Below are 11378 nucleotides of genomic sequence, written 5' to 3'. Positions count from 1 at the left end.
ATTTACGTCATAAGGTGCTCGACTACATTAGATTAATTTTGGTTACATTCACTTTGGCTTAACTAAGCTTATCTAAATGCAACTTGGATTAGCCCGACAAAGGCAAGCTGGCCTGAGAAAATTAATTCACTAAGCGTACCGTCGACGAGGTCACGAAGAGTGCCATGAAACTCGCCGCTGCCAAAAACACCGGGCGCGCCGACAGCGTGGAGACTCGATGCAATGAGAGGCTTCTCTGACACATAAGTCTACTGCTGGTGACGTGCTGCAAGGCTTTTTTACAGGCACCGGGCGGATCCTTTGAGTCACCTATCCTCCAACCAGATGTTCCGCTGGCCGGATTGTCAGAATACTCCAATAAGGCCCACCGCTGGGCCGCGTCGTGCTCATCAGATCCGGAGCCACTGCGCGTGGTTGCAGCCAATGACGAGTGAAGTTCCAACGCAATGCATAAGACTCAACTGACGGGAAGGCGCCGGTTGCTTCAACGGGCTCGTGGGCGTAAGGAGCTTGCTGTGCTTTGCACGACAGACCCGCGCCGCCGCTTGATGACGTCGTTGAGTCTATTGTGTCAGGCGGGCTTGAGTACTGGCATTGACAAAGATTGCCTTTGCAGATGCATTGACATTCAGTGTGTACACCCTGGTGTAACGGCAGCCCCACCGCCAGACAATGCGCCTGAAAGGCGAGCTACTTCCGCGTGGCTCGGTTGTTGGGCACGCTCGTTCGCTAGGTCCCTCCAGGTTTGCCTCTAGGGCCATGGGGAGAATGTAGTTTTAGGCTCCGTTTCGTGAACACATTCATTTCTTGAGGACGGATCCCAGCTCTACGGGCTTGTCGCCATGACTTGTCGGCCAGCTTCACTCGTCTATTCTGACGATTTTTGGTCTCAGAACTTGTCGATGGTTCTGCAACTGGTCAAGAACGGTTCGACAACAGACAACACACGAAACAAGCAAGTGCTCTCGGTCACCAAACAGAACACCAAACAAAGTGTCGTACAACATATACCTAGATACATGTCTATCGGAATTGCGTTCCCTCTACATCAAGAGACACAAGAGGGACACAAGACCTAAAATGAGAATTCGAGTGCTTTTTGCCCCGAATCGCCAGTGAGAAACCGAATTGGGAGAAGATACTAACTAAAACGCACACCTCAGTGCGTCTGCAATAGAGATTAGCTTTATTTTTTTTTGTGGCGAATGTCAAAGTTTTGCTGTTGGAGTATCATGCTCCACCTCAGTAACTGGCCACTTTTAGGCGACATGTTATTTAACCAGGTTAGAGGACAGTGGTCCGTTTCTACCACAAACGCCAAACCGGAAACATAACAGGCTAGCTTCTGAGCGGTCCACACGGGGCAAGCACATTACTCTTCAAAGGTGCTGCATGTCTCTTCCCAATGAACCTCAAGCTTGTTCTTTTTGATGGCCGCAGCAGCATTACCTGCCTACCTACTTGAAAAATGCGCTTTTTCGCCGATTTTTCGTAGTAATCCTTCGACAACACTTGTGCAGCCTTCATTGGCTTTCCACAAGATCTTTCGTTTTCCCAAGCCTTTTAAAGAGGTCTAGAACATACGCAACTACATTACGGTCCTCATCGAATTCCTCTCAGGACTCGCGTAGCATTCGCAATGGTGTTCTAAAACTCCTGCCATACACAAGCTCTGCAGGGCTAAAATGAGCGCTCTCATGAGGAGCTGATCTCAAAGCGAACATAGCGGGAGGAATACACGCTTCCCAGTCGCATTTCTGCTCATAGCAAAGAGCTCTAAATATCTGTTTCAGAACGAATACTTAGAACGGATACATGCATACGCCCTACAGAGTTAGATTGTGGGCGATAGATTGAGCTGTGCACTGCTTTTATTCCTCATTTAACTAAAAAGATAGAGGTAAGGCAGCTGATGAAGACACTGCCATTGTCGCATTGGATTTCAGAAGGAAATTCGACGCGCGCAATTATAGATATCACTGTATCTACGACATGGCGGGAACGGAGCTCCTTAAGTAAATCACGTCTGGAAACTTTATGGCTGCACAGAGGGCCGTCAGGATGTACCGACAACCTTGCCGTGACTCTGGCATTGACCCGACAATATCAAATACTTGGTGCCGAAGAAGTTGTGTGATAATTGGCACCAGCTTCATGGGTGCCTTCCACTTCTCCGTGGATTTCCCCACTCTCTGACAAGTGTCGCATGAGCGTACAAAGTCTTCGATATCCTTCCAGCATTTCGGCCAATAAAATTCAAAGAAAACTCTAGCCTTGGTCTTTTCTATGCCGAGATGCCCTTCTCACGCGTTTTCAAGCGCCAGTTCCAATAGTTGGTGACGAGACTTTTGTGGCATCAAGAGTGCTCATACATCCGACCTTGCGCATTTGTGTAGCTCCAATATTGGAGCCCTGCTTTCTCAAAAAAAGAAACATTCTTTTTATTTTATCCTAAGTTTACGCTTTCCATTAGCGATTTAATTGAGAGGTGCTCACGCTGCTCTCGAATGAGCGTTTCTCGATCAACCCTCGACAGCTCACTCCAACTTTCCGCTACAGGCGGGAATGTTGCACCACTCTCGCTATGACTCAAAGGCACCATGTCGTCTCCTCCAATGACGAAGACCGCGCCAGTCGCTTCGGCGACGGGCCACTAGAGTGACTGCTCAAATGACTCATCCAGAGTATTTCCTGCCTGAGTTTTCTTCGACTCGCCGCCAAGGTCACACATATCAGCAGCTTTTGCACTTGATGCTTTACCACAAGGAACAAGATCAAGTTCCTGCGAAAGCTCCCGCTCTTGCGATCACGTGAAGGCCATATATGCTAAGTTGGAGAAGAATGATTTACCCTGCTCTTTGAGAAGCTGCTCTGAGTTATCAGAGAAAAGACAATGAAAACAATCTGAAAGCACGGAAGACGCAGCCGCTTTGGTGCGAAGCTTACCAAACGGGCCTTCAATGACAAGAGTAGCGATTGGTAAGCAAACACTCTGCTCCTCGGCGCTTGTCTGATCCACGCGCTTTCTTCTGTAAAATCATCCGGAGACACCAACGAAGGATGGGCAACGTCCACGGTTGCCGCTGAGTCTGGAAGTGCTCGACACGTTTTGTCATTTACACTAATTTCTTGGAGATATGGCTCTAACAACCGCATGTTCTTTTCTGAATTTCGAATTATTTGGAAAGCAAACATTTGCTTATCGCGATGTGCCCTTCCTTTTTGCAGTTGTAGCAGATTAGCGGCTTCTGTGATTCAAACGCCCGTGTAGTACCAGTGCGCTGTTTAGGAACCTCACTCGATTTCTCCGCTTTCGTTTGCCCTCCCCTAGAGTGTCCTCCGTAAGAGACGGGTCCTTCCTGAAATTACGGTGCGGAGCGGGTTTCCGTTGATCAAGTTTTTTTAAAAAACCCTCTTTGCTTACATTCTTTTACGCCCCGCCACGGTGGTCTAGTGGCTAAGGTACTCGGCTGCTGACCCGCAAACCGCGGGATCAAATCCCGGCTGTGGTGGCTGCATTTCCGATGGAGGCGGAAATGTTGTAGGCCCATGTACTCAGATTTGGGTGCACGTTAAATAACCCCAGGTGGTCAAAATTTCCGGAGTCCTCCACTTTGGCGTCTCTCATAATCAAATGGTGGTTTTGGGACGTTAAACCCCACAAATCAATCAATGAACATCCTTTTACACACGCACTTCCCTGATATGCAACTTTCGGCGAGTATATTACTCCTCAGCTAACTGTGGCGCTTTGTTTAGCTGTATTTCACCAAGTTTGTCCTGCAGCCAAAGCTTGACATCCTCTTTGATGCAGCGGTAGAATTGCTCGAATGCAATGCATTCTACCACTTTATCGTGATTGTCATAAACACCTTCGTCCTTAAGCCATTCAAATAAATTGGCTTTAGGACGAAACGCAGAGTCAACGTGCGCCTCAATACCCTTTTTAGCATACCGGAACCTTTGCCTAAAAACCTTGCGTGACAACGTATAATGCCTCAAGAGTACATCCTTAACCACATCATAGGTCTCAAACGCTTCTCTCGACAAGCACGTTATAACGTCGGACAGTTCGCCAGGAAGAAGAGCTAGCAGCTTCGCGCCCAAACAGACCGCTCCAAAGCATTTCGCTCACAGACGTGTTCAAACTTGAAAAGATTGTTCGCCATGTTTTCGCCTACTACGAAGGGTGGCAGTTGGCCGCTAATTCTCTGACCACTGATTTGAACTGTCGCAGAAGCTAAGCTAAGCACCTGCGAACACTGTAGGATTGCCAATTCTATTCGTTTCAACTCAAGGCGCTCCTGTCTCTAGTCCTCTTCACAGCATTCTCGCCTTTCAACTTCTTCACGTTCGCGAACTTCTCGCCTTTCAGCCTCCTCGGGGCATGGTTTGATATCCGCCCAGGCCTCATTGACTTCCTCAGTCGTCACTTCTGCATCCCTCATGATCTCAAGTATCACTTGCTTTCGTTTTGCATGGCCCGAAATAAGGCTAAGTTCCTCACAAATTTATATTAGTTCCTTCATTTTAAGGCTCTCCATTGTTCACACTAGCTTCTTGCTATTTGCCTCTTATAAGAATCTACTTGCCGTACCCACAATAGGTCTACTAGCAAAGAGCGCAAGCAATTTTTAACATTGTCGTGTTTACACCCTCCGCATTAACTTTGGTTTCAAAGCGCTTAAAGTTTGTTTGAAACGATCAGAGCTCACTCTAATGCTTCACACAGCCCTTCTCTAAACTACTATAATCTGTTCAAGAGTATTCTGGTGAACTGAGGGAAAAACATCAGGCCCTCACCGCAACACTGTCGCTGACGCTGGCCGATCCAACCGCTGCCACCACTGTTACGAAGGCGAGACGCCAACATGGTCCCAAAGGCGCCACTGCTCCGAACTCCTCCGACAAGGTCACCAGTCATTTCATAGCGTGTGTTACTCAGCTCGCGACTGCTTCTGCGCAGCGCTGGTAGACGAGCGCATTAGACGATAGTGAGTCAAGGCAAGTTTTATGTACAGCATACAAATAGAGGCATACGAATTCGGCACTTGGGCCGACAGGTTAGGGACTCGAAGAGCCGAGATGTCTTCTCTTGCACGCGGGTGTCGGCTTCTCACTGCCGCATAGGTCAACTACTAAGCGCACGGCCGACGAGGTTACGAAGGGCACCATGAAACTCGCCGCTGCCAAGGACACCAGGCGCGCCGACAGCGTGGAGACTCGAAGCAATAAGAGGCTTCTCTGACACACATGATTACTGCTGGCGACACGCCATATGACTTTTTTTAAAGGAACCGGGTGGATCCTTTGTGTCGCCAAACGTCCAACCAGAAGCGCCACTGGCCTTGATGTCAGATCAGAATCCTCCACCGGGGCCCGCCACTGGGCCGCGTCATGCTCATAAGATCCGGAGCCGCTGCGCGTGGTTGCAGCCAAGGACGAGTGTCGTTCCCGCGCATTGCGTAAGACTTGCCAGATTGGAAGGCGCCGATTTCTTCAAGGAGCTCGTGGGCTGAGGAAGCTCGCTGTGCGTTGCGTGACTGACTGGCGCCGCCACTTGATGACGTGTTTGAGTCGATCGTGTAAGCGGGCTCGAGCACTGGCCTTGACGCAGATCGCCTTTGCAGAGGCATTGGTGTTCAGGGTGGACTCCCAGGCGTAACAACGTAAACACAGCAGATTCGTAGCTTTTGCCCTATATTGATTTATTTTGCTAAAAACTCGTAATTGATGTTGTGCACACTTTACACTACATAACTGAGATAACTCTGCGCGGCGCTTGGTGCAACTCACTTTGGTGGCGTCCGCCGTGCGACTCCCCTCCCAGATACCATGGCAACATCCCCGGAACCCGACCAGAGACCAAACAGGAAAGGACCACACGGTGGTCCCCGCCGACGACACGCAATCGGGAGTTACGAATTCAATTACGTGCTTCCCGAATTTTGTTGTGTCAGCGCACATTATGAATCCATTGCCGTTCAATGTGTAATGTCCCTGACTGTCAGTTTACCGGCCCTCATCAAGGAATATTCAAGAATTTCTGTGTTTTATAACTTCGATGCTTGAATATGCGTCCTTGAGGATTTTGCATATTGTGCTTGTCGGTGATATTAATATTGATTTGTTACTTCTTGCTCCACAAAATAGACAATTTTTAGATGTAATCAAATCATTTTCGGGTAAGAACTTCATAAGTTTGCCTACTAGAATAACAGCAGAAAGTGAAACTATGCTAGACCTATGTATAACTAATTATGATAGGAACGATGTCAGTGCTGGTGTGCTAACTACTGATCTGAGCGATCACTTGTCCATATTCTGTTTTTTCCTGCAGCTAAGAAAGAAAAAAATAGTGTTAACGAGGCTCCTGCTCTATATCGCGCTTTCAATACCAATGCCTTGTCAGCATTTCATGCTAATATTGAGAATATCGACTGGGAGATTCTCTACAGTGAGCGAAACCCTAATATATCGTATCATCTGTTCCTGCAAAATCTAAAGCGCTGTTATGATGCTGCCTTCCCACTACAATACTCACGTTCCTGAAGTCTTTAAATAAAGATACTGGCGCTGGTTACGATGACATTGATTGATTGATATGTGGGGTTTAACGTCCCAAAACCACTTCATGATTATGAGAGACGCCGTAGTGGAGGGCTCCGGAAATTTCGACCACCTGGGGTTCTTTAACGTGCACCCAAATCTGAGCACACGGGCCTACAACATTTCCGCCTCCATCGGAAATGCAGCCGCCGCAGCCGGGATTCGAAACCGCGCCATGCGGGTCAGCAGCCGAGTGCCTTAGCCACTAGACCACCACGGCGGGGCATACGATGACATTAAGGTAGAACCAATTTAAACATGTCGCCGAATTATTGTGTGGCCCACTGCAGCATATTTGCAATCAAGCTTTTGCCACTGGTATTTTTCCTGATGGCATGAAGATAGCGAAGGTGGCTCTCACGACGACTTGAATAGCTACCGGCCTATTTCCGTGCTACCTTTATTTTCCAAAGTTTTAGAATATACATTAAAATCACGACTAATGAAGTTTCTTGGTGACCATCAAATGCTTTCAAGGCAACAATTCGGGTTCCGTGAAAAGAAATCAACTGAAATGGCACTCTTGGATATTAAAGAAAAATTACTTATTAACATGGATCATAAGCACTATACTCCTGAAATAGTTTTAGACTTCAAAAAGGCGTTTGATTCCATGAAGCATTTCATTTTGTTTCACAAACTCCCTTATTACGGTATTAGAGGTATCGTATTAAATTTAATCCGCAGTTACTTATCTGACAGAGTACAATTCACTAGTCTAAATGGCTACTCTTCTCAATCTCAGCCGATAGAGTATGGCGTTCTGCAAGGTTCCATTCTGGGACCTTTATTCTTTCTCCTTTACATAAATGATATTTTAACTTACCGCGAACTCCTGACACAATTCTCTATGCAGACGACACGAGTACTTTTTTTCAGGTAAACATCTACTTGAACTTCAAAATGTAGCTAATAGATGGCTAACTAACTTTCACACTAGTTGCATCTAAACCAACTTCAACTTAATGTATAAAAACTAAATATATTATTTTCAAGAGCCGTAATAAGCCTGACGATCATAATGTCTGTATAATAATTCAAAACTGCGCTATCGAACAGATTCCTAGTTATAAATTTCTAGGTGTTGTTTTGGAAGAGAATATGAGCTTCACGTAAACTTCACGTAAACAAGTATCATGCAAATATGTGCAGGTAAATTTCAATACTGCATAAAGTTAGCTCCTTGGTTCCTAAATGGTTGAAACTGCAGTTATATTATGCTCTCGTTCACTCTCATTTGCAATACTGTCTCCTTATCTGGGGTACCACTACTCAAACAAATTTTGATAGAATAATAATTTTACAAAAAAGAGATGACCGTTGCATTGAAAATCTTAAGCGAAATGACCACACAGCGCCATCCTTTTCAAAGCTTAGTATACTCAGAATAGATCAGCTATTCCAACTAAGACTTGCTATGCATAGACATAGGCAAATTTTGCATGACCCCCAAATCCTGTCCTCATCACCGTTATCTGTACATTCACAATATCACCTAAGGTAAAATAGACTCAGAAAACCTATGTTGCGAACTAAATATGGTACTCAAACACTAGCCTAATTAATGCCACATTTTCTGAATAATTATCGAGAAATCGCCGATATGATCCAGGACAACTGTTCGACATACAACCTACGGAAAAAAGTTAAAGATTACCTCTTGTTTAGCTCCTAATCTTCTCTTTATATTGTGCATTTGCTGTCTTTAGATTTTCTTCCTATTTTGTTCTATACTGTTTTGTAACATTGATCATCATCAGGGCTTGTATAAACATTTTCATGTCACGCATCATTAGTGTGTACCGAAGGTAACTATTCTACCTTTTGTGTTTTGATCGCCTGTGCGCCTGTTCTTTTTTGTTTTGTTTTTTGCCTTTTCTTGTTACCCGTATTTGCGCATTTACCGCGGCTTTCCACCCCTGAGCAATGTATGGGTAGGGGAGCCTTTGTCAGGCAGTTGCATCTGCCTTTAGCTCCTTCATCCCAGACCAAGACTGTCTGAATAAACTTCAAAAAAACAAACAAACAGGTGCATCCAAGCACGAGGTGTCTCTACCGAGTTAGACCTCAAGGTCTGCGGTCAACCTAAAAAAATATTGACCTAAACTAAAGTAAACGCACACACAAAAACTACCGCGACGTCCGTTAGGCTTCCACAGTACAGCTTTCCCGCATACCATCCGGAGCCGCGAAAAGCCGTTGGCGGCCCCCTAAATCAGAAACAGCCTGTCGTAGGAAGAAAACTAACGCTTGTACAAGAAACTCGGCACGACACCTTATGTAAAACCACTGAAAACCCTACTCTTAGGCGAACCCGCGACATTGAAACGAGCCAAGAGTTAAAAGAAAACAGCTACATAAACGTTTACGTTACACTATCTACTCTCAGCGCGCCGACAAAGCTTTTCAACTATCTTGCCTTCGCATCAAGAATCAGCAGATGACCCAAAGCAACGGTTCCAATCTTCGGCGAAGCTTCGTGGCATACCTGCCCCGCGAAAACGCTTGCGTATGAATGCCGATAGCCGACGCGGACTAGGTGAATAACTTCTTCAGCTATACTTAGGGCCTTACGAGGTGCTTCGAGGTTTAGGTGCTCTAGACTATGGGGTTTTTTGGTTGGCATTATGTGCTTGCCCCGAAGTCGTGCATGTCGAGCGCCTCAAGTCGTTTCATGCCCGTGAGAGAGCCTGAGGACTGTACAATTTACTTTGTTATTGTTCTTTTTTTTCTTGTAATTATCTATAATTTACTCTTGTGACTTATTGTTACTTCTCGCATGCATATCCCCATGAGGTGTAGAAAAATAGGTAGGAACAAATGCATGCAGATGAGCGCTGCCAAACAATAAAAAAATTTGGCACGCATAAACGGCTATTGCTCTGGATTCTTCACCGATTGATAGATTTCTTTTGCACCGTGGTGTCGAAATCTCTAATGCAGACACGTATAATTCATTGCACGACTCTAGGAAACCTTCTACTCAACTGCGCAGTGCTTCGAATGGCGAAGACTCGAAAAGATGGTTCCTGGTTAGCGTGGATCCAGACCACATCGACTTTACGTTCCTGAAGTTGATAGTTATAGCGCGAGAACAGAACGCTGCCACAGCGACAAGAAGGACACGAAGCACACTCTGAGTCGTCATTCTGTTTTCGCGCTATAACTATCGTCATGTCATATCAACTAGCCCAAGCTGCCACACTTCTAAGTTCCTGAAAAATCGCATCAAGACCAAGCGCTCCACTTGATTTGCGAAGTACAGGAACCGCTTGCAGGAGCCAGGTCTCTGCGAACAGACTCTAGCATGAACAAGCCCAAGCTCACCCCTCATCAACTAGCAACACCGAGCTCTCAAGATCAATAATGCACTCCATGAGCAGCTAGCTGACGAGGCACTCGAAGTGGAGTATGTCGTGACAGCAAAATATTACGACCAAGCTATCGGCACGCTCATCAATAGTTGCTGCAAAATAGACTGTTTTAGACGCGTGAACAGTACAGCGGTGATTGCTCCTACAAACGCGAGAGCAACATTTCCTAACACTATGACCAGATGCGACCCAAAGCTGCCGAACCTTGACTTGCCAACATTTAGAGGCGATATGCACTAGCGGTCGGCTTTATGGAGCAGTTTGAAAAAACGGTCCACTTGAACCAGGCTTTATCAACAACGACGAAGTTCTTCTATCTACATCATTATCTTGTGGGTGAGTGGTCAGTGGCGACTTGTGGTTTTCCATCTTCTGCAGCCTGTTACGCAGACACCATCAATTTATTGAAGAAACGCGTCAGAGATCGAAAACGAATCGTGCAACACCACCTATCAGCGCTTCGAAATCTACCTTTTATTAAGTCGGGAAGCGACGTCCGCGGCCTCAGGCGGCTTTACGATGCTGTGCGGCTGAATAACCGTTGTCTAATTGGGCTAAATGTTCCCATGTTCAGCTTTTCTGCTATGTTCATGAAGGTTTTACAGAAAGTCCTGCCGGATGAAAGCACATTGGCCTACACACGTGGAATGCGCAGTGAGGCACTAAGAGAAAACAGGTATGCTGCAAACGTCTTCAGTAGTGACAGCTGCTACATCTAATGCGAAGTTTAAAGAGGTCCTCACCTTTACACGCCTTGAGCTGGAACGTCCGGAGCAGTGTAAGCCGTTTAATGACCGGCTGATTGATTACCATGCACAGAGGACTAGAATCAGCAGCCCTAGCACGGCTTCCGCACTACACAATGCATCCAGCAGGTGGAGAAATTGCTTTTTTTTGCAAGTCCAAGGAACATGACACACGCACCTGGGATGCCAACCTCTCAATCGTTATAAAGAAAAAGACACTAGCTGAAGCCAACCACTGCTATAGATGTAGGTCACGAGGTCACCAAGCATGGTCTTGCAAATTGAAACTTACGTCCTCAACTTGTGACAGAAGGCACGCATGGAGTGTGTGTAACCCTAACTACGTAAGGAAATCGGCTACATCGGAAACATCGTCACCAGCAGAGGCTTAAGGTTGCACAATGGAGAAATTGCACACAGTGATGCCATGCGGTAAGAATTCCTCTAGTGGATGCGCAAAGACGAACACAGGAATGCACCTGCAGAACTTTCGCTCCTTTGTCGTTAACGGTAGCAGATCCAGAAACGTCAGAGGGATTCTCTATGGAGGAAGCACGCGATCCCTCGTCATGGAAGATCTCGCTCGAAAATTGCAACATAAGCAGCTGGGAGAAACTCGAGTTTTATTTACGACGTTTGGCAGTGTCTC

Source organism: Rhipicephalus microplus, chromosome 2 (assembly GCF_043290135.1).
Source record: "Rhipicephalus microplus isolate Deutch F79 chromosome 2, USDA_Rmic, whole genome shotgun sequence".
Taxonomy (NCBI): domain Eukaryota; kingdom Metazoa; phylum Arthropoda; class Arachnida; order Ixodida; family Ixodidae; genus Rhipicephalus; species Rhipicephalus microplus.
The sequence above is the reverse complement of the archived record's forward strand: the minus strand, read 5'-3'. Positions refer to the sequence as shown.